General features: G+C 46.5%; 1 long non-coding RNA gene across 1 annotated transcript; it reads left to right on the top strand.

The window, feature by feature from the left end:
* The first annotated feature begins 407 nt into the window (after positions 1-407).
* Positions 408-23,553, top strand: LOC109472223. Its single transcript, XR_002140351.1, has 3 exons — positions 408-1,740; positions 13,651-13,778; positions 22,597-23,553. It is a non-coding gene; the product is annotated as an uncharacterized LOC109472223 (long non-coding RNA).
* The last annotated feature ends 1,988 nt before the right edge of the window (positions 23,554-25,541 follow it).

The following is a 25,541-nucleotide window of genomic DNA, read 5'->3' as shown; positions in this document are numbered from 1 at the left end:
CCGTTGAACAATCAAGGAAAACGTGTCGGTAAACTCACACGCCTTTCAAAGGTTTGCAGATGAAAAATATCATTAAAAACCCAGCTCAAAATGATACAAACTAAATGATGAATTTTATGTAACCCTGTATGGACACGAAGGAAAAGGGGAGTCGGCAACTCTCATTCAATTGTTTGCAGGTGAAGAATACCATTAAAAATCCAGCTCCAGATAATAAAAACTACAAACTCAATTTCAGTAAACCAACTACTATCCACAAGCAACCCACTGTGTAGCACTATGTCGTAGAGCACACTTATAACATATACATTGTCTGTCTATCTTTTCATTTAGCCGGGAATCCACTTTTCTGACATGTACTCTTTAGTTGTAAAATCGTTTTGTACCGCTTAGCGTCGGGTCTATCGTATCTTATTTATTGGAATAAGATTTGTTCTCATTTTGCATAAATTCTTTATGTCGCAAAATGGCGTCTCAACAATATTAATATTTCTTACTACAACTCAACTACGTTACTGCCACCATTCAGTTCGTCTTGTACAATTACATTTAGTGTAGTGATTACTGGATTAACAAAACCTGATTTCATTTGGTACAACAGAGAATTCTATATCCTTATATTTGGCCCTTATAACTACCTCACGGATGTTGGCTTCGAAAGCCAAATATCGTATTTCCGTCACTTTGTTAGCGTTTATTTCCACCTTTTAAGGATCAAAGAATGTTTCCAGGAGGGGCGAAAATAATCCCCCAGTAATCCTAACAGAGTGTTACTATTTATGTATTTCATGATTTGTGCTTGAGGGTATGAAAATATAGCACTTCATATGTTAAGTCGAGTCGTATGCAGTCAGGCATTGTAGGCTTATATATAAACTGCACAATGTTTTACGGGCTGCAAAATATATAACGAGGAAGCAAACAGATTAACATGATTACAACAGGTGGGATAGGAAATACCGGAATATTATGTATGGTAGGTGTTGTCGGTTCATGTGAAACAATATATACTAGTAGTTACCATTTATGTTAAATACATCCATCAGTGTTCATCAGTGTTGTGGTGAGAGACTGAGAGTTTCTTATGTGTGTCTAGCGATGACAGGAACCATAGCTTGAGTTGTTTATTACTTCTGTAGGCCACAAATACAGCTTTGGAGGAGAAAACCAGTCCCGACCGAAGCTAAACTCAGTGAACTACAACATAACAAAGTTTTGTAGGAGGCGTGTGGTTGTGATTTGTGACGGCAGCGGACAATAAAAAAAACGCACTTCTGTCCAGCTCTGTTCGTTCGCAGTTTGGTCTACTAGCGAGGAGTCAAAGTCTTCACAAACTACATGATTAGTCTTCAAGGTGTCACGGAGCGTTGGAGCCAAAGTGGCCCTCCTGTGCTCCGAGTTTATGTGCGTTGGGACGGTGTTGCGGACAAAACAATCATTCACCCAGCCGTTCGTCAACCTCACCTACGGCAGGGTGTTATGTTGTCGTCGCTTTTTGGTTTGCCATTTGTCAACCGGTGTTGTCTGAAGGTCCAGTCTTGTCGCTCGGACAGCGTTGTGTAAGTGTTGGCGACTCAGAAGGAGACGCAGAAGACTAGCTAGACTTGTTGGACTTGGATTTGCCCGGTGACTTCTAGCTGAAGCCGGCAACTTGAGCTCAACAACAAGGCAGCTGGTGACAGGATGATCTCAGTCATAGCCCTGCAGACTAGCGACAGCGGCGACACACACGTACACACGGTAAACTTGCTCAAGTTTTTTACTAGCTAGTAGCACTACATACTAGCCACTTCTCAAGCCCCGCATTCTTAGCGGGTGACTCATGCCGGTAGACTCGGCTGGTTACAAATGGGACGCGGCGACGACCTGACTTATGGCGGGCGCGAGACCCCGGTGTCTCCTCGGCATGACCCGTACTTTGGGTAATGAAGGTAAAGTCGATTTGGCTTGCCGGGGTCGCGAACTTGACAGTGAGGGCTGAATTTGGGAGTAGGCACACTTGTGAATGGTCTCGTTTGTTCGAGTCAATTTTCCCCGCGCAGACGTGTCAACGCGCGCTTAATTGTGTATGGCCATTTGCTGACAAATAGCTTTGCTTTCACCGCGAACTGCGACGTCGTCGGCTTGTACTCCCTCCCAACAACCGCTAGCGACATCACGTGGACAGGTCACACATCCACACACTTACGGTCGTGTCCTCAACTCGAGAGGGAGTCAGAGAAAAGCGGTGAAGTCGTCATCAGAATCAAAACGAATTAGTGGCAAAATTTCTTACAGCTAGCTTGCACATTTTTGAGCCTGGTGGATTTACGATATGATGATGTGAAATACAAGTACACTCTGGAAAGCTGCACGGTGCAAGGGTGTTCCAGAAGTAAGGGTTCAAAGTCGCGCCAAGTCGAATTTATTGGTGGTATAAAAAAGGGAGAGAAACTTTGCCTTGTGCACACTGACTGCCAGGAGCCGGTTATATTTATGGCTACAGACCCCGGTTTTGGGGCCGCTGGCTCCGGCGTCCCCCGCTCTGTGACCCGTGCGCTAAACTTCTCCCCAAAACAACAACAGCCGAAGCCGTGCGACCTGGCGACTCCAGGCGGGCACGTCTCGGGGGAGGGAGGAAAGCTATAGCTACTTTCTTGGCAGCGCGGATGTGAGGCGGCTCTCAGTGTCCGTGTTCTCCTGAAAGTCGCATCCATCTTCTGACTGGCTGGCTGGCTGGCTGGCTGGTGAGAGTGTGTGTTCATGTTTATCCACGAGGAAGTGGATGAGTTCGGAGGGACCAGAAACTCCTCCATCAATCCTGGCCCGGGTTCCTCCACCCCGGCTCTGATTCATGGCGGAGGGGCCAAGGGGTCCCCGACTTGTTACCCGAAGTTTGGAGCGCGCTACCCGGGACAGGACGCCGAGAGCGGGGCGGGGCGGGGCCTGGCGGTGACCTAGAACATACATCACGGCGTGCCACCTGTTTGGACTATTTTAGCACCGCGAACTTTGACTCCACATACACACAGCAAGCACACAGACCAACTTCTACGGTGTCGCGCGAGGGCGGGGAGAAGGCCTGAGACCGACCTCTTCTACATACACGCCTCCAGGACACGCACAAGAGGGCAAAAATAAGGCGTGCATAAATACACACAGGCGAACTGTGGCCCAAAAGCTACCACCTGTTCTCCCCAACCCGCAGCGTCCCCACAACAAAGTTTTCAACCTGCCGGGCCGGAATATACGGTTATTTCTCACCGCCCGTGGCGGGATTGGGCAGCCAGCACGGCCATAACTCTTCGCACCTTGTTCTGTCTTACAAACGGCATAATTTCTCGTTTCGTGCAAATTTATACTTTCCAGGGCACGGACGCGCAGATGCGGGGAGAATGGAGGTGCTCCGACGTGCGGGGGTCTCCCTGACACCGGAACGAAGTTGCCGTATACTTTCCTCCGTCCTTCTCTCTCTCTCCGCGCACTTGGGCTTAGTCCAACTCATTAACGAAACCGACGGAAATGGTCCCATGTACCCTATAATGGCGATCGCTTCAGTCAATTTCATTTACAACTTCAATGTCAGTAAAGGAGTTTTGTGATTATTATGGTCTGTATGTGGCCGGCCTCTATCTGTGTGTGTGTGTGGCTTAATCAAAGTTGAAATACTGGCTGCTACACAGGGTTGAACATGACATGTGTTTATAACCGCCACACACGTGGAAGAATGGTGAAGACATATCCATACATGCGTGGCTTTTCAACAATGAAAATTTAATACCATAGCACTCTTGCATTCTACTTTACTTTATCGCGTACAACTCTTTAACTTCGTACCGACGTGATAAAAACCCCTCTCCTGTCTTCTCGTCCAAGAGAACGAACGGTTCAGACTAACACTAGAGTCATTTACCTAAAAAGTAGCGCACTAACTGCCTGCGATGTTAATGTAGCGAGCAGACACTCCCGGGTCAGAAGGCCCCAGTTATGCACTTCGAGGTTACTGCAATCCTCATTAATTACACCTTTTCATCCTTGGATGAACTAATGTCCCCTCGGCAGGCGGAGTGGGGAGAGAGAGGGGGAAAAGGACGGCTCTCTCGTGCTGAGGTGACGTGTTCTGTTCCCGTGATGAAGGTTTGCCTGCAGGGCGAGCCCGCACACCTTCAATCTCACCACGTCACCAGCACAGCCGCCACGTACGTCGGAACGAAACAAAACGACCTTGAAGGATGGGATGATGTGATTTCCCCCCCAACGAAGCTCTAGATCATCGCAGCGCGCCATGCCAGCTTCAACAGTTAGAGAACAGTGCCTTTTTGTCTTTAGTAGAAGGTATATAGAAATAGAAAAGGTAACAATAATGTCACATGATACATCCGATATTAGGCAATACAAATGGCAGTGTTGGGATTTTTGTCATTAGCAAAACTTTATATCATCACAGCGCGCCAGCTACCAGAGTACACCTTACTCACAACATAGTTAGAGAACGGTGCTTTTTTGTATTTTGATAGAGGGTATACAGAAATATAGGAAGGTAGCTATACATTTGAATAATGCCACATACAGATGGCAGTGCTGAGATTTTTGTCTTAGCAACAGAATTGACAGACTTTATATAATCGCAGAGCGCCAGCTTTCAGAGTACGAGAGTATGCGTTACTGACAACAGAGTATGTGTTAGAGAACGGTGCTTCTTTTGTCTTTTCGTATTGCACTGTAAAATATACCATATAACAATAACAATAACAATAATGTCACATCCGATATTGTCTAATACAAATGACAGTGCTGTGATTTTTGTCTTACTAGCAACAGAATTGACAAACTTAAGATCGTCGTTGCTAGCTTCAAGAGTGTATGATATAGAACAGTGCGGTGGAAAGCTTTTTCGTCTTTTGGTATCGTGCTTGCCGTTAAATGAATGAACCTTAACTACATTTTTGCCACGCTGGGCTAAGTACAGGTCACAAGAAAACAAGATGAACAGCATATATATAGTTAACAGATACAAAATAAAACTATCATGAGATAAATTCAACTTCTCCTCGCTTTTCAGTTATAGTAGAGATAGAAGAACAGATAAAATACAGAAGGTAATAATAATAGCACGTCTGATATTATCCAATACAAACTGCAGTGCTGTGATTTTTATATTATATGTCCTAGCAGCAAAATTGACAAACTATCATGTTGTGCCAATTTTTCCGGCGAGCCCGGCTCGACCCACCAATCCTTCTCACGAATCGTGGATAGTTAGTTCTTTCTGCTCGGAACAACCGTTTCCCTGCGCCTTTGAAGCAATAATTAATTAACATGAGTGATTACCATGGAAACGTTGCCATGGCAACGACGCAATTAACGATCCTTGCGGCTAAAGGTCACTAACTACATGCCCTTTATATGCAGTTTGAACGCTTTCAACAATTCTAGGACATTCAGACGCGATACGGCTTTTCTGCACCGTGGAAAATTACAGTTGATTTCTGTACAGGTTCCCCAACCTTCATAAATTCACGGCGCTCGACGAGGAACATTTGTTTTGTTGTGTGTTTTCTTCCCGTAGGGCATTTCGTCGTCCGTAAATCAGGTGCTTAAGTTCGCAATCTGGATTTAGAAAGAGACAAGATGCGTGATATATGGGAGGGATTTTACCTGCTAGTCCTCCTCGGCGATCCTTGGGCCCGCCGCTGTCCAAATTAAGTTAGTCCGACCCGACACCGGCCGCCCCACCTCCAGTACACAGTGACCCTCACACCACTTAGACACGGCTCTAACGAAAATACAATTATCCCGCTCGCTGAATATGAATATGCAGGGCCATCGATACGGGAAGCAATTAAACTTCATCAATTATTAAGTCTTCATCAAAACGACCCAGTCTCGTTTTCTTTCGGTGAACGGAATAAAACGCTAATTTCATGAGACGGATGACTTCGCAAACACTTAGGCGAACAGGAAAAGTATCTAAGATGACACGTAATCTGTCCCGGAGATATCTGCCTTGATCTTAAAGAAGTCCTGTGTGTCAGAGGAGGTGCTCCCGAACAGCCAGGTGAGGCGGAAGAAAATGATCGGACCGGGATTTTTCCGAGAACACAATGTCATAAAAAATGCGGGGAGTTATGCCGTGCGGCAGCCACGCCGTTTAGGCACCAAACTTTATTAATTATTAAAGCGGACCTGCCAGCGGGCTGGCGCGAGCTGAGGCGTCGGCTCGCACGCCGGCTTGTAGACGGTGATGGGACCTGACAGATAGGGACATCATACCGCCGCGATGCCAACACAACAATACATCAAACACACGGCCAGACCGAGACAGACAAACAAGCTATGTACGACGTCATATCACATCACACCATGGGTACACAGAGACTTTTTTCCCACACAGAAAAGGGGGGCAGCAAACACAGTGTCTCCCATACCGACACACACACACTCACCGCTATCGCTTACATCTATTTTGTGCAGTGGAGTACGTGATTTGACATCTCCTTATTAGCGTGAAAATTATTTTGTTCGGTGTAACTGAACATGATGGGCGGGCAGCATCGAGCTGTCAGGCTTCATACAGGAGTCATCTTTAGCGAACAATCGGACTGGGAAGGCATCTAATGACATCAACAATGCAAGAACAAGATCGTTAATTCTCGGCTCAATGACGGAAAGATTAGTTAGGCTTCTGTTCCTAGAAAGATGCACTTATAATATATTGTGATTTTTTAGAAGGAAAACGTCCTTAAAGAGAGAACGTTGCTGGCTGATTCAAATGGACTGAAAACGACATTTTTACACATGGTAGTTTCAATGTAATTTTTTCCTAACGACGCGGTATCATAAAACTAGCAATCCTTCACACAGCACTGGCTCTAACTCCGTCTGAAATACTCCAATTCATCATTCATTCCAACAAATCCGCAATAAAATCCCATCAAAATATCGATAAACGAGCAATTGCTGAGCATGAACATCAATTGAGAGTGCGCTGCTATATTCATCACCGGCGAAATACGTTTAATCTGTGGGCGCTGCCGCGCAAGTTTGCAGCTAGGGAAAGTCGCAGCCAGCCTAGGCGCGCGCACGCACGAGGCGGAGTCTGTTGGAGTTTCGTCTTCCCAGGCCCGGAGCTACCAGAAAGGGCAGCCCCTGTCCATCATGTTACCATCCCGCTCTCCTTTTCAGCCATTTCCTCTCTTCCTTCCTGAAACGTTCGAAGATAGTTATCTTAAAAGGGAAAGTGCGGGCCAACTTTCGCGGCGCTATCGCGTCTGGAATCTTGAGCGGGAGTATTACGGAGCGTTTTCACGGTGGAGCTGTGGAGGAAGAGGAGGAGGGGACGTCTTTGCCTACTAGGAGAGGAACGGAGAGAGACAACAACAGAGAGAGGGGGAAAATCCAAACGAACGAGGACGGGAGAAGTCCACGGCAGCTCCGTGATTGATGAAACAACGCGCCGGCCGAAATTAAAAGGGTGCGCGGGCCAGAATAGCCCGAGATGTCATGATACATATGGGTGTGTGGGGACGATAGGCTGGGTGTGATGAATCCCCCGACCATTTTTCACAGATAATGTCAGGAGAAGAGGTCTCCCTGAAAGCATCTGGGGGCTCTTTTCACGGGGCGCTGCTCATTTGTCAGCTCAACATGCATCCCTGAAAAATACAAAGAGTTGCTCCAGAGCAAATAGTGGGGATTTCGAGGACACTCTGGGTTTTTCTTTTTACTTGTCATGTTTTCTCTAGAGTTGTACACTTGTTACAGAGCCGGAACACTGAGATTTAACTTGAGAAAACCACCAAGACCTACATCTTACACCTGTAATTTTTGTCTGTTGTGGTTTGCTGATTTCTTATTTCTGTCTTTCAAGTACATGTATACTCAACGTCAAGTATACTCAACGTATACCTAATACTTTCTGAACTTCGTGGAAGTTGAGCACATTAGTGGAATAAACCGTTTCAGTTTCTGTACAACAAAGTAGTCAGTTATTGACGCGAGTCAGCTTATCATGTTATATAAGACTCTCTACATGATAGTGCCTAGTTTCTTTTCGTCTACGAATAAAGCTTTACGGTGCCCAGGCAGTCGCCTCCTCTGTTCCTGGTTAAAAGTTTGGCGGGAAAGTTACGTTAGCCGGCGGGGAAGTCGCGCTTGTCTGTGACCCTGGCTGACATGGGGGGCTTATACGAGGTCACTGATACAAAATGCGCATCGGACAAAATCAGGACCCTTTCCTCAGTCTGCTACTAACTGCACGGCCGCGGAAAAAGAGGGACGACGACCCGACGTGTTATCGGCCAAATCCACGGCTAGCTCAGCTCTCCGGGCGCGCGGGTGAGACGGGCGGCAAAGTGCACGGCACCGTTTCACCCTCGCCGCTTTCATTTGCGCGGGAAGAAATTCGTCTCTGTTTACCCCTGTCGTCTGTTCGTGAGAAAACAATCGTTCTCCGTGTGCGCCGGAATCACCGCCAAATCCCGGCCCGGCTAAAACTCGGCCGATCGGGGAGAGAGTCGAAAATCCGCCAGCGCGAAGTTGCAGAGCTGGCCCTCAGATGTGGGCATGCACTTATGGCCGGCCGATTCGTCATCCCACCATTTGCTTTAGGTGCGAATTCGTCCACTTCCTACACAGCCCGCCCAGCTAATGACCGTCCATATAGCTACAAACTACTCTAGGTACATATAAACGTGATTTTGCGGTGATTGAAGTTGTTTTTTTTTTTACTTCAGAAGAACATAGCAAAAATTGCGAAACTTCTCAGCTCATGGAGTCATTCATCTTTGACTTTGCGGTGATCAATTGTTGCTCGTATTTGGTGTTGTGTTGATGTAACGTCTGCTTAAAACGCCGACACACCACAGGTGGTGAGGCAGGTATCTCACTGGGATTTTAGCTTCACTTTTCCTCATATGGACTTTCTTCACATATTCTTCTGATTTATGAAGTGATATGACGCTATACAAACATACACAAAATTGCCAGTCAGTAGACCATAGAGAATACAACAAGTAGCCAAAATATCTTACAGAAATGCACACACTAACATGAAATTCAACTTGGTGTATCTGCCAGTTCTAACTTATATTTCAAGTTTTTCCTACTCATTCGTCCATGATATCCTTCAGGCTCTTCACAGCTGGATATGGAACTGCATGTGTAGAAAAATGTTTTGGATTTGAATAAAAAGAGATTTATGGGAAATGTGTGAAAAGTAAAAAGTTTCATGCAGCCTGTGGACTGTTTATGATGTCAACCTGAAAGCAAAGGCATTTATTTATTCATTGAAAGGGACCAAAGAAAAGGTTTTAAGTTCACATAGGGAATGCCACAGCTATCACAAAAGTATATTAAGCTAGAATCATTTCTACTTGCTTTATCATTACAGCAGAGGCATATATAATATATAAAATAGCAGTTACCTTGTTCCTATTTCCTGTTCACATATTGCATATTTACTTTTTATCCTGTATGTATACCAACGTTATTAGATTTAAGTAGAGATAGTAGGTTCGATACGTATATCGTACACGTAGAAGTTCATGTTAGCAAATAGTCTTATATCACCACATTTTTCTTGTCAATGTCCGTATGCAATTAGCCCTCGGGCATGAATTTGCAATAAACAACTTTTTAAAAATATAATTCCATGTGGTGTATTGAAAAGTGAACATCACTTAACTTTTCTCAGTTTATATTTTCAATCAATCATGGACAATTTTAAATTTTTTTACCTCCTGGTTATCGCTCTTGTAGCTAAAATTAGTTGATCTAAAATAAAATCTATGACAGAAGTGCAATAGTTATGGAATGCATTACCAAGTGAATTTAAGACTGTATACAATGTGAGGCAGTTCAATAAAATAATTGATCGATTTTATGCAACTTAATGGCTTTAATACTGATGATGATGGTTTATATTGTAGTTAGATCCTGTAGATAGAGACGTAGCACACAAATGTAACAATTGCTTATTCTTGTACCCAAGTTATTTAACTTAAGTGCATTTGGCCCGTGTAGGGCGTGAATATGCAATTGTTTATTGTTATTGTCATTGTAATGGTTAAGCAATTTTAGTAACTCGTACGTTTTATGCCTTGACTAACTGATACTAATTATCATTTTTATATTATTATTGTAGTCATAATTAGTTCTCTGATCCGATCTCTGACCTTGATTCTTAATTCTTGAAGTCTAGATCTGTACTTGTATGTAAATCTGCACTAATGTGTGTATCTGTTTCATGTATTTGTATTGTTTAACGATTTGCCCTAGAATATTAGTCCCATAAAGAAGCTAAATGGTATTTTGATGAACCTAAACTTAAAAGAAGGAGCAATCTGAGAACAAAAGAGCTGAAACAAAACGATATCGATACTCAAGTTGTTTGTGATTTTGCCAGTGTCAGTTTGAAAATCTTTTATCACTCCAGTGTTTTGTTCTCTTTTTTTCTTGCTACTTGTGCAAACCACTGTTGAATAGAATAGGATTCTGTGTGTAGAAACTACCATATATGAACCACGCCCCTATTTAATGACCCTATATTTATAAAAAGTTTTACTCTGAAAAAGTTTTACCAAAGTTTTTGGTGCAAGCCTACACACGGTTCTTGCGTCACATGCACGACCCGGCGCCTTTGTAAAGCCATGCCCCATTATGTATTCAGGTGTATTTCCCCCATTCCTGGTATTTTATTACACCTTTTATGTCCTCTGTAAGACTGTGTGTACTTATGCTCTGGTGACGATGCCTATCTATATATCCTTTCGGCTACAATATACGGTCTGATGTCTGCTTCCGTGTTCTTTGCACGGGCGCTGTAAAAAGTCGGGCGGATTTTAATGAATGATGCGACTCTCGTTGTTACTTATACGGTTATGGCACCCCAGTCGGAAGACTACAAACGTCCGACTACGATCGTATCCAGCTCGGTCGTTCAGCTAATCCCGCCACCCTGTGCCGAAATCTGCGTTCTTGTGCGCCGGCCTGGTGCGAATCTATCAGAGACGCCGCCAGATCAGCTCTGCTCGCATCGCAAAGCGCCGCAGACAATCCAAGATAGATCGCGTCGATGGACGACCTTCCATTTTCAGTGTCCGCGTGGCGCCACGCTAACCCCGGCCATCTTTAATTGCCGATCCGCACTCCGTGTAAACTTTCTCAACAACTGCTAAGTGGAAGGGGAAACAACATTAGCGATCGCCCCGCCGTGCAAGGCATTACCACACTTACATACATCCAGCTATACGGGCGGGTTCCGCGTTCTAAATTATTCATGACTCTATCGTATCGGGCTCTCTCTTTCTCTCCTCCCGATTGTGCGATTCTGCGAGTTGTGTGTATGTAGAGAACAATTCGCCACGACCGTTGTGTGCGACTTGCAGTAGTGTGATGCCCTTAACGACCTTCACTGCATGATAAACGGAGAGGTTTACTCATAACTGCACCAGTTTATTGTCCCGGACTGATTTATTGTGCACGAAGCGCCGCCCTGTGTGCAAGCCTGCATTGTTGTTGTCATCTCGACTCAGTGTTTGTCTAATTTGAGAACACAAGGTGTAAATGGCCGCCTCACCTGCATAACGTTCTCGTTTAATACTTTTGCACCTCCGAGTTGGCGGAGGAGCGCACGCAATGTCCCGGGTCAGTATTAAATATGCACGAACTCACTTTTGTTCTACGGGCGGGATGAAATGGAGCGGCGGTACCCACATCTCCTCACAGACAATGACACGGGAGAAGTTGCATATTGTCCGTCCCAATTGTCTGTCGAGTGGTAGGGCACTTAAGGGCCTCTAAGGGTCGCTCTCATGTTAAGGAAATTGAAATAAAATCACGGAAAATAACAGGTATTGCGTCGTATACATCGCACGAGCCGTATTTTATCCACTTATATCTCTTCCGCCGCCGGTTTTTATGAGGAATGAACCCGTGGTGCGCTTCCTTACGTATAATTTTTATTTCTCGGTGGGAGGTTTTGTGGAGGAAGAAAACTGCGCCGCTAAAATCGCGTGTAATTGAACTATTTTCCCCCCGGCGAAAATGTCCGATTTTACGGAATTTGGCTGTCTGGAGGCTGGGGCTAAGCAGCACGAAATATGATGGATGAGGGTTCATATCTGACCATTTATCACCGGGAAGGCCTAGCAACCAGATGTCGGTACCCGGGCGGGGCGCTAGGAGGGGAGGCGGGCGGGGGGACCGGCGACGTGGGCCGACAGGGGTGGGTACCCAGCCCCGGTACGGGGTGGGAAGCGGTGCCCGCCGGGGACTAGTGTCGTATCCAGAAGGCTTGCCATATTCCATGTATATTATATTATTATTATCAGACCCCTTCTATAGGAACTCTTTCTTCCGACACAGATACGGTTTACTATGCAACTAGGTTATATTTTCTATTATTTGTATGTCTTTCCTGTATATATTTAGAGTTTTGTATCATTTTGAGATGTATTGTTTTCATGGGTACTTTTTACCTGAAATAAAGAATAAAGAAATAATTACTTATATTAAATAGTGTAGTGTTAAGTCTTATTACTGGTATATGGAACTCCTGTGCATTGCTGTAGACGATAGCGTATAGATATTAGTTTAATATTTAGTAATTCTTAAGAACTTGACATACATTGCACCTGTCACAATTATTGTGCAATAAAGTTTGATTGATAGGTTGATCTATTTCTATGCCTGAAAGGGTTAAGGTTAGGCTCAGGCACGGTTCTGGATAGCCTCCGCGAATCCAAAAAACGTAGATTTACCCAGGTTTGGTTCTGGATACACCTGGACTATCCAGAATGCTGCCTGAGCAAGGTTCTGGAAATTAAAGCACGATTCTGGATACAGTAGGGGCTGTACGCGTGTGGTCTCTATCCATCCCGGAGGTCGGCTGATGTTGTTGTGTACGTTCATAACTGTCAAAACAAACACGCAGGTGTGCAGAAAAACATGTCCAACAGGACATGGCCATACAGTCAACCTGTCGTGCAGCGCGTGCTGTTGGTCTGAATGAATGTCTAGAATTGGGACAATTTTATATCAGGATATGGCCATACAGTCAACCTATCATGCATCTCATGTTATTTGTCTGCGTGATACTAGAATTGGGACAATTCCATATCTTTTTGTTTTATTCATCCTGGTACTTTTGACTATTTTGAGTACTGTATGGTTTGGGAGCCACACCCCATGTCACGTCCTCCACACATACATGTACGAACTAATCAGCTGAATTGGAATGAGTGAGTGAGTGAGTGGCTCAGTGAGTGAGTGAGTGAGTGAGTGACTCCTGTGAGTGAGCGAGTGAGTGAGTGAGTGAGTGACAAATAAGATTGATGAGAAAATGAACCATGAAATACAAGAGCAACACAGTATACATTTATAACAATAGAATCAATGGAAATATAGTTACATTAAAAGAGTTTAAACAGGGATATAACATCTGGTACTGCACAGTATTACATTAGACTGTATTATGATAGAAAGAGGTATACCACATAAGAACATAAACACACAGACACACACACACACGTGCACACACATACACACGCGCGCGCGCCCACGCACACACACACACACAGACACACACACACACAAACACACACATGCAGACACTCACACGCACAGGCACCACCATTTCCCCTGTCTAAATTATTGGTGTTCTTGACACAGACGCCGCCTGGCGAAGTGCAGCTACGCGATGTTGCAGCGGAGATAACGGGAAGAGGAGAAGCGTCAGTACCAACAAATTTGGGCGATCCTCCTTCACACATGAGACTACAGCTAGCTGTTGGGCAGAGGTAAGGCGATGAAAGTGCATACCAAAAAGTCTTGTCATCTCATGACGTAACCATGAAACCACCTGTTCTTAAATCCGTCGTTTTGCTCCTATCACAAGTCAAAATTGTCGTTTTATTTCTCACTTAGCAATCCTGCTTGTCGGTCAACGATTTGTCTCTTTCATTTCTGCACGAATTAATGCTGATAAATTGAAAGATCTGAGGAACAGACTGACCCCCATGACGTGAAACGGAATTATCACACAATAAATGTCTACCAGAAACATCACTCTTGTCTCCTCACTGTGTATACTACCGTTTTCTCTACAGGGTAGGACAAGTATCTACCTACTCATTATAACCATTGCCTAACACTTGATAGTATACACATTACAAGCTTCACATGAAAAACAAAACCTTTAAGACTGCTAAAACCATGAAGTTGTCATTAAAAACGCTACAAAAGTACATTTCTACAACCATGACAACCTGGAGTTTGATACATTCGCCGTTAACTGTAGCTGAGAGGTTTAACTCAAAGTCCATGTGTACAGTACAGACGTGTAACAGTCGACAGTGATGTTGTAATGTTTGAATTGTACAAACTTCTAGCAGACAAAGATCACCACTTAGCACATCTTCTGCACACCGCGTTACATACACAAGGCCTTGCCCTTGGCACAGAACTCTGGAGCGTGCAGAGAGAGAAATAATCACGAAAACTTGGGCCGAGAATCCTGACAAATGATAGATACATCGTAATTTCCCGTTCTGCTATTTGATACGCATGGCAATTTGTTTTGGAGCAGGCAGAGCTCCCTTGTTGCTCCGGGATAGTGGGGGAGACCAGCATGATTGATATATGAGAGAACTTTTTACTTTGAGATCTCAATTTTCTCCAACTGCCATCGACAGGGTGCGGACAATTCTACTGCACGGTGCGTTCTGTCTGACTGCTTGTCTTGATTGCAGCGGGTTCAGCGACCCTCAGAACAAAGTGTACGTCCTTCCAACAATTCATATAAACCTTCCCGTGGTCTGGAAACGTTTGAAAACCAAGTTATAAAGTTATAAAATCAGCGTGTTGTATGAAATCCCGGCAGCCGTGCAGTACGTGTGTCCTGGTCCGCTGGGGGATTGGGGGGAAGCTGTCTGCTGGCGTACGATATAATTAATGTGTTTTTGCTATTTGGTTATTAATGTCATTTATATATGGCAAGGTCGAGCGAAGAAGTCAATTTCAATTTCATTGCCGCGTGCAAACGGGAACCCTATGTAGGCTGTACCTCGGGAACGAGGTGTCCTGGAAACGAGAGCACGCACGGGCGTTTTGTTGTCGTACATAACAAAGCTATAAGTTTTCCTTATGTATAGTTGGTTATAGCTGTTTATTAACCGCCCATTGTTATTCCTTATGTGGATGTAGTCCTCTGCGTTTGTTGATATAATGAATGGCACAGTGTGCTTAACAGAAATGGAGCAAATAACTGTTCATTTGTGGCGGGTAAGGCCAGTCATAGCTCCAAGTTTGCGTCCGTGCTTGACATTTAGCAGCCCAAGGTGTTCTAATAAAACCGTTAGATCGCGCCTATAATGGGTGTTCTGGGAGTTGTTACTATACGGAAGATTTGTATAAGCTTCTTACGCCTGACGTCAAAACTACTAAATAACCGGTGTGATCATCTTTCATGTATTCATGAACTCGCCAAGATCAACTACACTGCGTCCACACGCTGGACGGGACAGTTTGTTCTCTAGATAGAATTTCTTGTCAAACACTCAGGTGAGGCGAATGACAGATCACAAGACTCACCTGCCTAGCCTACCTGTGCGTACACCTGATCTACGTAACGGCCTCGTTACGGAAGCGTTTTGATACGTTTGTGTGTTTTTGTACCGACAAAATGAAACCCTCAAATGTCCACTTCAACCGTATACGACTTACACGTGGGCGTACGCAACTGATACGTTCTAACCGTGGGCTAATTCGTCTGTTCGCACCGACAGCGGCAACAGCAACTTGTCCATGACACCGCGAGGTGCGAAACTTTAGATTTGTTTGCGACCCTCACAGTGAGCGCGCACGTAACATGGTGGTCAAGTACACGCTAGTGTGAACCCCCGGCTTGGCGTTGTCACGGATTCTATTATGGGAGAAAGACGTTAATGAAGTCTACCTCGACAAGGTACTAAATCACCGCAAATTCCTTTGTCTGGAGAAGTTGCCAGCTCGTCGAGGTGCGGGCACGAAAAGTTGCGGGTTTGTCTGAGTACTGTTACAAAATGACAAAAACAGACAGAGAGAGAGAGGGGGGGAGGATGTTCTAACCAAAGCGGTAGCTGCTACCTGAGGGAGACTGTCTTCTTGTATTATCACAAGGGAAAGGTGCGATTCTGCAGGCCAAGACGTCGAGGCACAGTCAACTTCACCCCCGAAGTTTGAACATGTTTTGGTTTTCCCTCACTTGATCCGGCTGGCGGGCGCAGCGCTCGGGTCAGCTGGGGGACAGGGGGGTTAGGTTTCACGGCAGAACCAAATGTTTGTCGTCAGCGGTTCTCTTTTTCTTCAAAGCATATCGAAGGCAGAAGGCTTTGAACAGTTTTTCATTACACAAGAATCCACACACATTATGGCCGGTTAAAATGTCGCGTCGCACGGCCTGGCGCGCGCGCAGGCAACTTGTCACCGAGCTTGAGAAAAGTGTTCCCGCTAGTTGCGCGCACGACGTCGGCATCCCGTCCCGCGGATCTGTCCTCACCTGGGCCGGACAGGTGCCGCGATGTCCCCGTTTCGGGGACACTGCGGGGTCAGCCGAGCTTACGGGATGGGAACGCGTCCGTCCGCAGTGCCGCTCACGGCCGAAAGGTTAACACCACCGATCGGGCTACACACTACAAATGTGCTTACTACACAAATACAGGACAAATTCACTGAAAACACAGAAGTACAAAATCACTCTAAAATGCACCCTACGGTTATAGAAAATTGTGTATTTCTATCGCAAGCAGAAACGGCTTTTATTTCTTTTTTAGAAAATCATTATCGAGTCAAGTTCGCGGCGCCGTTTCTCCGCCGTGTGTACATGTGTTATGCTCCCGCCTCGGGAAAATAAACGCCGTCGCCTTTCCCCGCCCCAAAATTACGACGCGCAACAATACATTCTGACACCAAATATAGAAAAACACAAAACGCTATAAACGACCATAAATTCCCGCCTCGCCCGCCCATCCATCTCCGAGAAAAAAAAACAGCCGCCGGCGAGTGATGAGGAACGGAGTGAATTATTCTCCCCAGTAAAAATTTCCCGAGAAGACTAATTTTAGTTGGACTCACCTCCAATTTGTTGGCCCAGGTATCTGTGACGAGCAGATTTCCAGGCGTATTGTTTCCCCGCTTACTCCAAGTAGCTGTGGTCCCGGTAGAAACTTGTCATGAGCCGCGCCGGAGATAGACGGCAGAGATCGTGCATACATGTATGCAAGCTCCCAATCTAATCTATATTTCTGATGAGAGGCGCGGGCAGATTCGATTTATTAGAGCGGGTAGGGAGGCAGCTCCGCGGAGATGATGCCAGGAGGGACGACTCTAAGCAGGCAGCCGAGCGGCCCAAGTCGGAGGCATTACCATTCTGACGGGGGAGCCTTTTAGTGGGGGGTTGGAACGGTTGTGTGCGTGCTTTAAACTGGTCTAACCACAACTTGCGTCACGCGACAGACCTAGCTGTCCCAGAACCTGGCCCGTGAGCCGAGTTGGGGAGTGTCAGATCACAGCCAACAACGTGTACCTCACATCCACAGCACGCCAGAACATGGGGAGGAACACTTATAACATAGATTACATAGCATTAAAGGATGGGAAAATACGGGGCTGTGCGCCTCTGCCGTCACACACACACACACACACATACACTTGTCTTCTTCATTGAGAATTCCCCTGTTCTTTTGTATTCCTTTCTTTCTTTTTTTTTCAGATTTCAGCCAACGTGTACCTCACATGCACAGCGCACCAGATAATACAGAACATGGGGAGGAACACTTATAGATAACGGCATTAAAGGGTGGGAAATACAGGGCTGTGCGCCTCTGCCGTCACACACGCACACCCACTTGTCTTCTTCACAGAATTCCCCTGTTCTTTTTTATTCCTTTCTTTCTTTACATGTCAGGTTCCAGCCTCGCCCTGTCACTCCTCCTTCCCGCCAATCTGGCTGATGGATCATGTTAATATCAATCCGATGTTCTATTATCTGTCTGCGGAGTCGGGACCTGTCGCGGCAAAAATTCATTATCCGCTCCTTGCCTCCCTTCCTCGGTACCAATTCTTTTTATTTCAAGAAGCCAGGTGATGAACGACCCTGTGCAAGGTAATCCAATAAGTTCACCCGACACCGCCACTGCTAAAAACTTCTCACTGGATGGAAGTCTCCTTAACTTCTGCCTTTATTCCGTTTTCCGCCTTTTTAATTACGGTGCCGGTCGTCACGTGAGGGTTTCGACGGTGGCGACTGTCGAGCGCGATCCTTCCGTAATCCGGCCTTAAACCGTGACTTATGGCGGAGACGACGGGAGCCACTTCATCACGGAATTTTCGCGCAAATCCGAAAATTGCTGAGAGTCATCACGGTAATCACCCGGGTATGGGCGGCGGCATATTCATGGACTGACTGGTGGATGGAGTGTGTTGGGGGGATCATTATTACACGGACTATAGCCTCCATAGCATGCCAACAACTGGTGGTTTGGGGGGTCTTCAGGGTCCTTGCGAGCTTTTATGTGCTATTTTCTGATTGCATATAGACAACATAGCCGGCCTGGTTGAATTACCCCGTTTTTAGAACTGGGCTAATCAGAGAACAGCCGAAGACCACCAAATCCCTAGTTCTATAAGCCTGCTATGGAGGCTACACGGACTGAGACTTGGGACTTGGATGATATAGACTCCTCGGGATGCTGGAGAGAAAAAAAAAATTGGGTCGAAAATATGTACCTCCTTTGCCGGATATCTCCTTTGGCCAATTCTTCAGCCAAATCTTAACAAAAAATTCTCCACCACCAACCCAAGGAGTCTTGCACTTTTAAGTTTTAAAGTTGCAGGCACCAAGAGTCGTATTAAACTAAAGGATGGAGTAAAGACAAGGCAGGTACTGAGAAGAAAGTCGACACAAATCGAAGGAGCAAGAAAGAGAATGAGTGAAAAATGAAATGAAATAAAAGAAAGGCAAGAAATGTAATCAGACATGTAATTGACAGGCCGTGACCCGACAGGTGACTATATTGGTCTCCTCTCTCTCCCCTCCTGTCCCCGCCATTCCCCGGTTTAATATGAGGAGAAAACAAACAGCCCCCGTGCCTGTGCAGTGGGGTGTGGAGTGGGCATCAGTGTGTGACGGAGAAGACTTGGACGAGACCTGTCGATGGCGCGAGTCCCCGTGATTAATCATGTCGCCACCCCGGAACACACAGCCAAGAGAGGGCGATGTTTTTGTTGGCAGCCCGGCGGAGTGGGGCGGGAGAGACGGGCTCGGGGAAGAGTGGGCCTGAGAGGGCGGGCTTGGAGTGGGGCCAACCCTACCGCCACCCGCGGGACGCCTCGGCCGAGGTCTCGCACTTCTCGACTTACCAACTTTATCGGTTGTGAAAAGTTCACGGATTTCAACAGTAGCAAATTTAGCGTACACAGAGAGACTCTCAAAGAGCGTGTGCTCTTAAATCTGCAACAGAAAGTATTTTCTGAACCAACAAGACTTCCTTTGAACTGTGACAGCGGTCTATGAGAACGTGTAAGGACGAGCGATCGGGTTCTTGATAAACTTCACTTGCAGTTTCCCCCGAGTCTGTTACTCTTACAAGTGACCCGGGAACTCTCGACGCCGGTTGCCACTTGAACTTTAAAGCGGGAGGTTACTGCGGCGACCGACCGGCCCAGGCATCAACACGTGCATCTCTTATCAGTCAAGTGTTCCTGTTGTTTCCCTGAAACTAGTGGCGCTACCGGAACTAGTCTCCACCAGACTCCTTTGCAGGCAGAATGAATAGTAGAAACCGGCCTAAAAAGGGGATTTGATTGGCCAGAGGAGTTGGCCGGCCAAAGAGGGTCCAGTTGGCTGCAGGCAAACTGGACCCGCAATGGCCGGCCAACTCCCCAGGCCAGCTACACAAGTTTTTAGGCCGATTTCTATTACTTATTTAGTCTGCAAAGTAGTCTGGTGGAGACTACTAGTACATGTATACAGGAACCGCCAGAAGCGGACACAACCGGAGACTCCCCATGGCAACCGTTGCTAAGGCCACGCCGCATCTGAAGAAGTTGTTTGGCCTCGACGACGTCGCTCCACACTCACTTGTCACTTGTCAATAGTTTCTGTCTTTATCACGAGTTCCTGCATGCCTGAATTTCTGAGTCTATTTGCATTTTTTTCTGGTATATGATACATTTTTCCGCACAAATGTGTGTGTGGGGGGGGGATTTGATAGCCAATCCCTCCTAAAATGTACGTAACCAAAATGGCCTAGGCCTCTGGTCTACGGCGCTGCTATTGTTTAAGGCCGTGGTCAAAGCTGCCAAGTCGTTAAATTCGGTGACCCTGGGCTCTGTTAGTCCTGACACACAGAATGTCTCCTAGCCGTCAGCCCCCAAACCCCCTGCAGTTCCAAAATCAGCTGGTAGGGGCCTAAACCTATGCAACTCATTTCTGACTTCGATCTGTCAAATCAAGTCCACATCGTGTCCAAGACTAGCCTCCTTTTCAGGCGTTCCGAGATCGGTCGGGGGGGGGAGGGGTATATGCTGATCAAACGTAGATCGCACGCAATAGAAGCTCCGGCCAGCAACCCTACATAGCTCTCCCTGGTCACACACACCCCCACGACGTCGGACGCCTGATAAGGAGGCTAGTCCAAGACGAAGACACAAGAACTGGAACTGCAGCACCACAGACAGTCACTAGGATTCTCATTATCGACCTTGACCTTGGTCTTCCCAAAAAGACCTTCCTACAAGCCAAATATCATCACATCCCATCCACAGCTACAAAGTATTAGGAAATACAAACCAATAAATACAAACAAACAACCAAACAAAGAAACAGACAGACAAACCCAAAGCAATTATTGTACGAGTACCTTAATTTTTCACGGGGGTAAGTCTTCAACCGTGAACTATTGAGATGTCCGTGAAAAACTTGCCCCCAATCATCGCACGCCGACGTTCTCTTCCTCAAACACAAGTTCTTGGCAAGGCAAGTATGACCGACCATCCACACGTAATCCCGCCCTCCCCACCTCCCCACTCCTGCGTGACAGGTAGACGTATGACCATGTTTAAAAACGGGTGTTTGGCCCCCGTAAGGTCACGGCAGCCTGCCCCCGGCCCCCTCCCACCCATTGTTCCTCCAGCCATCAGGGCAGGGAGATGGAGATGGATGGCCGACTCCCGCGCCCGACAAAAAGGAAATAATGCGTCACGGGCGACAGATGGCACCCGCCTCGCGTGTGGGAGGGACACTTATAGGTCAGGGGTCAAGGTCACACCTTACACCTGTAGTTGTGTGACGCTGTGGACGGTAAAGTGAGGAGTTGGCGGTGTTAAGGCGCTGGTAGGAGGGGATAAACTCTCTGTTCTCTCACCAAATACAAGTGCAACTGTCTCCAACAACTTAAAGTATGTATGATGGCACGGTGTGCGCGAGAGCGAGCTACCTGTTATACTAGTAGTATCGTCGCAACCAAAAAAGCCATCCATCAATCACCGCATCGCTCCGCACTTAGTTCCCGGCTGTTACAGGTCTATCCCATCCATCAATCAAAGGTGTACCTCCGCACCTGCGATGACAAGTAGTGCGGCCCGCGCGCCTGTCAGCGTGATCCATGCGTCCGTACCAGCGCCGAGCGGGGCTGAAGTTAATGCGTTTGGGTCGCGCCGTGGCCGCGCGGGTCTTCGCGTGGGTCAGCCGGCAGGTAGCCACAGGTGTGGGTGCGGGCCGCAGGTGATCGGGACTCCTCCCTTGGAAATCTTTCGCGCCTCGCGGGGAGAATCTTAACAGATGGATAGGTGCGAGGAGGAGGCAAGGTCATGAAATATTCAGGCGAACTCAATTTGGAAAAGTTTACGGTGCGATAAAATTGGGTTCTGAACCTGCCAAATATTCGCATTTACGATAGAAACATCCGGGGAATAATACAGGGACGCGTGGCTGTGCTGTGGGACTTGGTGTTACAGGACGACGTGTGTCAGGAAACCTCAAGAACAAGAAACCTCAAACATTCTGAATTTGTTCCATCATGGAGCACCATGGAGCTATAATACACAGCTCCATTGGACCACTGAGTAGCTTCGGGAGGCGATTGTACTTTTCTAGCGGACCAACTCCCTTGGCATGTCATCTCTCTATTTGGTCAATTTCTACTCTTTCCAGCCGCCTCCCGAAGCCTGGTAGAGGCTACTGTACAAGATGATGCCGTGGCCACAAGGCAGTGTTCTGCCACGAAGCCTGAATGTAGTCTGGATGCCAGTAAGTTATCCTCGCACACTGGAGAACTTTGGGACTACTGCGCTATGGGTCTGGCATCTAGGCTACGAAGCCTGGTCAATTCTCGTGTTTTATCGTCCCCAACACTCCTCCTCTTCACTTTACAGAATTGAAAGTTATTTGTCATCATACTAGTGTAAGTGTTGTTCAAGTCGGTTAAACAGGCTTGTTTGCGTTGTTCCGCCCACAATTTTTTTGTGTCGTTAAGCTGTAGTGTGGCGCGGTAAGGTGGTAACTAAACTTTCGGTATAATCTGTCGGCGTCAGGTGTGCGCAGATAAAGGTGTGCTTATCTTGTCGTCCCTTCTGCAGGGCCCGGCGTTCCCGGCCTGGTCAGCCCGCTGACAGACGGTGATGGATGGCGCGGGGCACCGCCGGTCCAGCCTTCGGTTTCGATCACACTTATCACCGGCGGGCACGACAGCGCGCGACGGTGGGGGACGACACCCGGGTGATTTATCGGGCCCGTCCTCGGACGTGCGGTGGCTGGAGACAAAAACGTGATGAATGGGACATTTCGGCGGAGGGGACCGGGGCAGGATTCATCAAAGCGCCGCGCCTCTCCCGGGAGAGCTCACCCCGCTCCTCCGACCCTTTCAGCCGATGACCAATCACCCACCTCGTCTTCCACAACGTCCCGGCCGGCTACTAGTTAAAAAGATAAGCCCTTATTAATACCCGCGTCCCTCCCGCTATCTGCGCCGATCTACAGGGATAAACCGCGTGCGAATGGGCAATTATTGTTATCAATTTCATATCGCTCAGACAGAGCAACTTAGCCTATCTGTGGAGCGTTAGGTTTTATTGGTTTCATTCTCACCTGTCGGATTTGGCCCTGGGAGGACGGGAAATTACGACAGTGATGGCGGCCGAAGATCGGCAATTTAATTAAACTCCGAACGATTAAAGGGGCACTTTGGTTTATCAACCGAATCCACTTAGGGCGTTTTAATGAAAGGGAGATTTCCCTCTGCAAATCAGATCGGAAAGTTTGTCCATAAATTTCCGGGAGGGTAAACTTAACTTCCGGGAAGTTTTAGGAGAGTCATAAAAAGTAGTCGGAGAGCAAACTTTTAAAAGTGTCGAAGGGACTGGACTGGACGAAGGGAAGAGTAGAGTTCGCCTGAACTTTGTTGCAATGTTCTATTGTAAACGAGTGACAAAATCGTCCTCAAGTATCTATACTGTATGTTTTGCTTTTAATTTAAAACTCCAGGAAGAATAGCATTTGTATATATGTACAATAAATGTATCTTATATGTGTATTAAAGCCAATGAAATAATAAAGTCTCCAAGTATCCAAGATGACCTATCCTAGAACCGTTCTAGGCCAGTACTGAACTATTCTGTTCGATTAAGGCCAATAGTTGTGTTGTAACTTTCAACATGTACTGTATTATCATCATTTCCTGTCCCTCTCACTCCAGCGTACCTGGGCTTATGACCTGTAGGTCAGTGAACTTCTCTACACCAGAATCTAGCACAGGTTAGGTACAGATACAGATACATTACGTCATTGGTGACTTCTTATGACTGTCTGACCTCCATGATATTTGTCCACGAACAGCATATTTTTCTACAGAAATATGAGACCGGATGAACATACTGACACATAATAAATAAACACAACGTTTACATCTGAGATCTGACATTGTGATATTTTGTCTCTAACAAGGTAATATTTAGTCTTGAGTGTTGTTGCTGGAAAACCAACATATAGGATGCGACGGTTTTGTTAGTTATCAGAATAACCACGCCAGAAGGTTACGTTATACGTTTTGTGACGTTTGCCTCGTGCAATCAGGTACGAGTAGTACGTATACTAGTAGTAATGGTAGTAGTGTAGTGGTGTAAGAGACCTCACGAAGGAACCACCATTTTCAGTAACAGCAGTATCTATACCGGGCACCAGTTGGTAAGTTTTAAGATGTGACGTTACGTTTTGTTTTCTGGCGCGAAATATCCAAATGTAAGCCATTTGCAGCAATATTATTAATGACTTCACAAGATGTTCCCCAGATATTGGTAACATTCCCGCTGCCGCATGTTAGGAACTTTTCGACGCCTAAATACTAGTGACGTCATTCAAACCTCATTTCTCAACATTCTTGCGGCTTGAGTCTGGGTACCGTCCTCTTTGGGTTGACTCTGTGTGCCAGGAGCCTAGCCTATACCAGGCTCTTCCGGCTACTGCCAAATTGGCAAAATTGACAGAATAGCATGCCAGAAAAGTTAGCCGTGGTTGCGAATTTTACCCTTTTATATATATTATAATAGCAGACTGACTTCTCTGGTATACTTTTCAGGCTATTTAGCCAGTATCTACTATTTTTCCAGCAACCTACAGAGCCTGGTAGAGGCTATCCGTGTGTCCGGGGCGGTGATCGGAGTGGAATATAAAATATACAGGTACAGAGCTCGAGGTAGCAGGGTTCCAGGTGGATAACCTCTTTCAGGCTTCAGAGGCGGCTGGGAAGACTAGAAATTGGGAAAATAGACAGATGACATGCCTTTATATAGTAGTTGGTCCAGTAAATACAGTTTGCGGGAAGCCTCTACCAGGCTTCAGAAGCGGGCGGAAGTAGTAGGAATTTGCCAATAGGCAGATAACATGCCTGGAGAGCAAGTCCGCTAGAGGAGTACAATTTGCGCTTAGTCTCTACCAGGCTTCAGAGGCGCTGAAACTCCCCTGGTATATTTGTCTATTTGGCGAATTCCTACTCTTTCCAGCCGCCTCTGAAGCCTGATAGAGGCTACCAGGCGGGGTGACCCGGCCTGTTGTCGCTGATAAACCGTGTACGTAAAGAAGGCAGCAGTTTGTTGTCCAACACGGTCTGTCCGGTTTGCGGGCCGCAATATACAAGTCATACAATCCTGTTCCTCCTCAGCCTGCCGTGTTACATGACGTAGGAACGGCAGCGGTGACGCTGACACTTACCTCCCGTCTGCACTCTGACCTTTTCACGGTGGGGAAAAACGGAACGTCGTCCATCTTCACCCGCTTCTCTCGCTCGGATGGCCGCAGATCTGTGATGGATGCTCCCTGGTCCGAAACTTGTACCACTATTTGTTTCAGCGGCGGATCCTGTCACCGTGCGGGGGATGTCCTTCAGTGATCTCCAAGCAGATGTTTGGAGGCAAGAACACGACCTTCGTTTCATTTTCATTTAACACGGAACTTTTTAGCCCTGCTGGGCTAATCTTTCAAGGCTCAAAAACATACATTTAGAATGACATAATGTCCATTACATGGCACA

Source organism: Branchiostoma belcheri, unplaced genomic scaffold (genome assembly GCF_001625305.1).
Source record: "Branchiostoma belcheri isolate BF01 breed outbred unplaced genomic scaffold, Haploidv18h27 scaffold27, whole genome shotgun sequence".
NCBI classification, from domain to species: Eukaryota; Metazoa; Chordata; class Leptocardii; order Amphioxiformes; family Branchiostomatidae; genus Branchiostoma; species Branchiostoma belcheri.
This window is presented reverse-complemented; position numbering and strand designations above follow the sequence as displayed.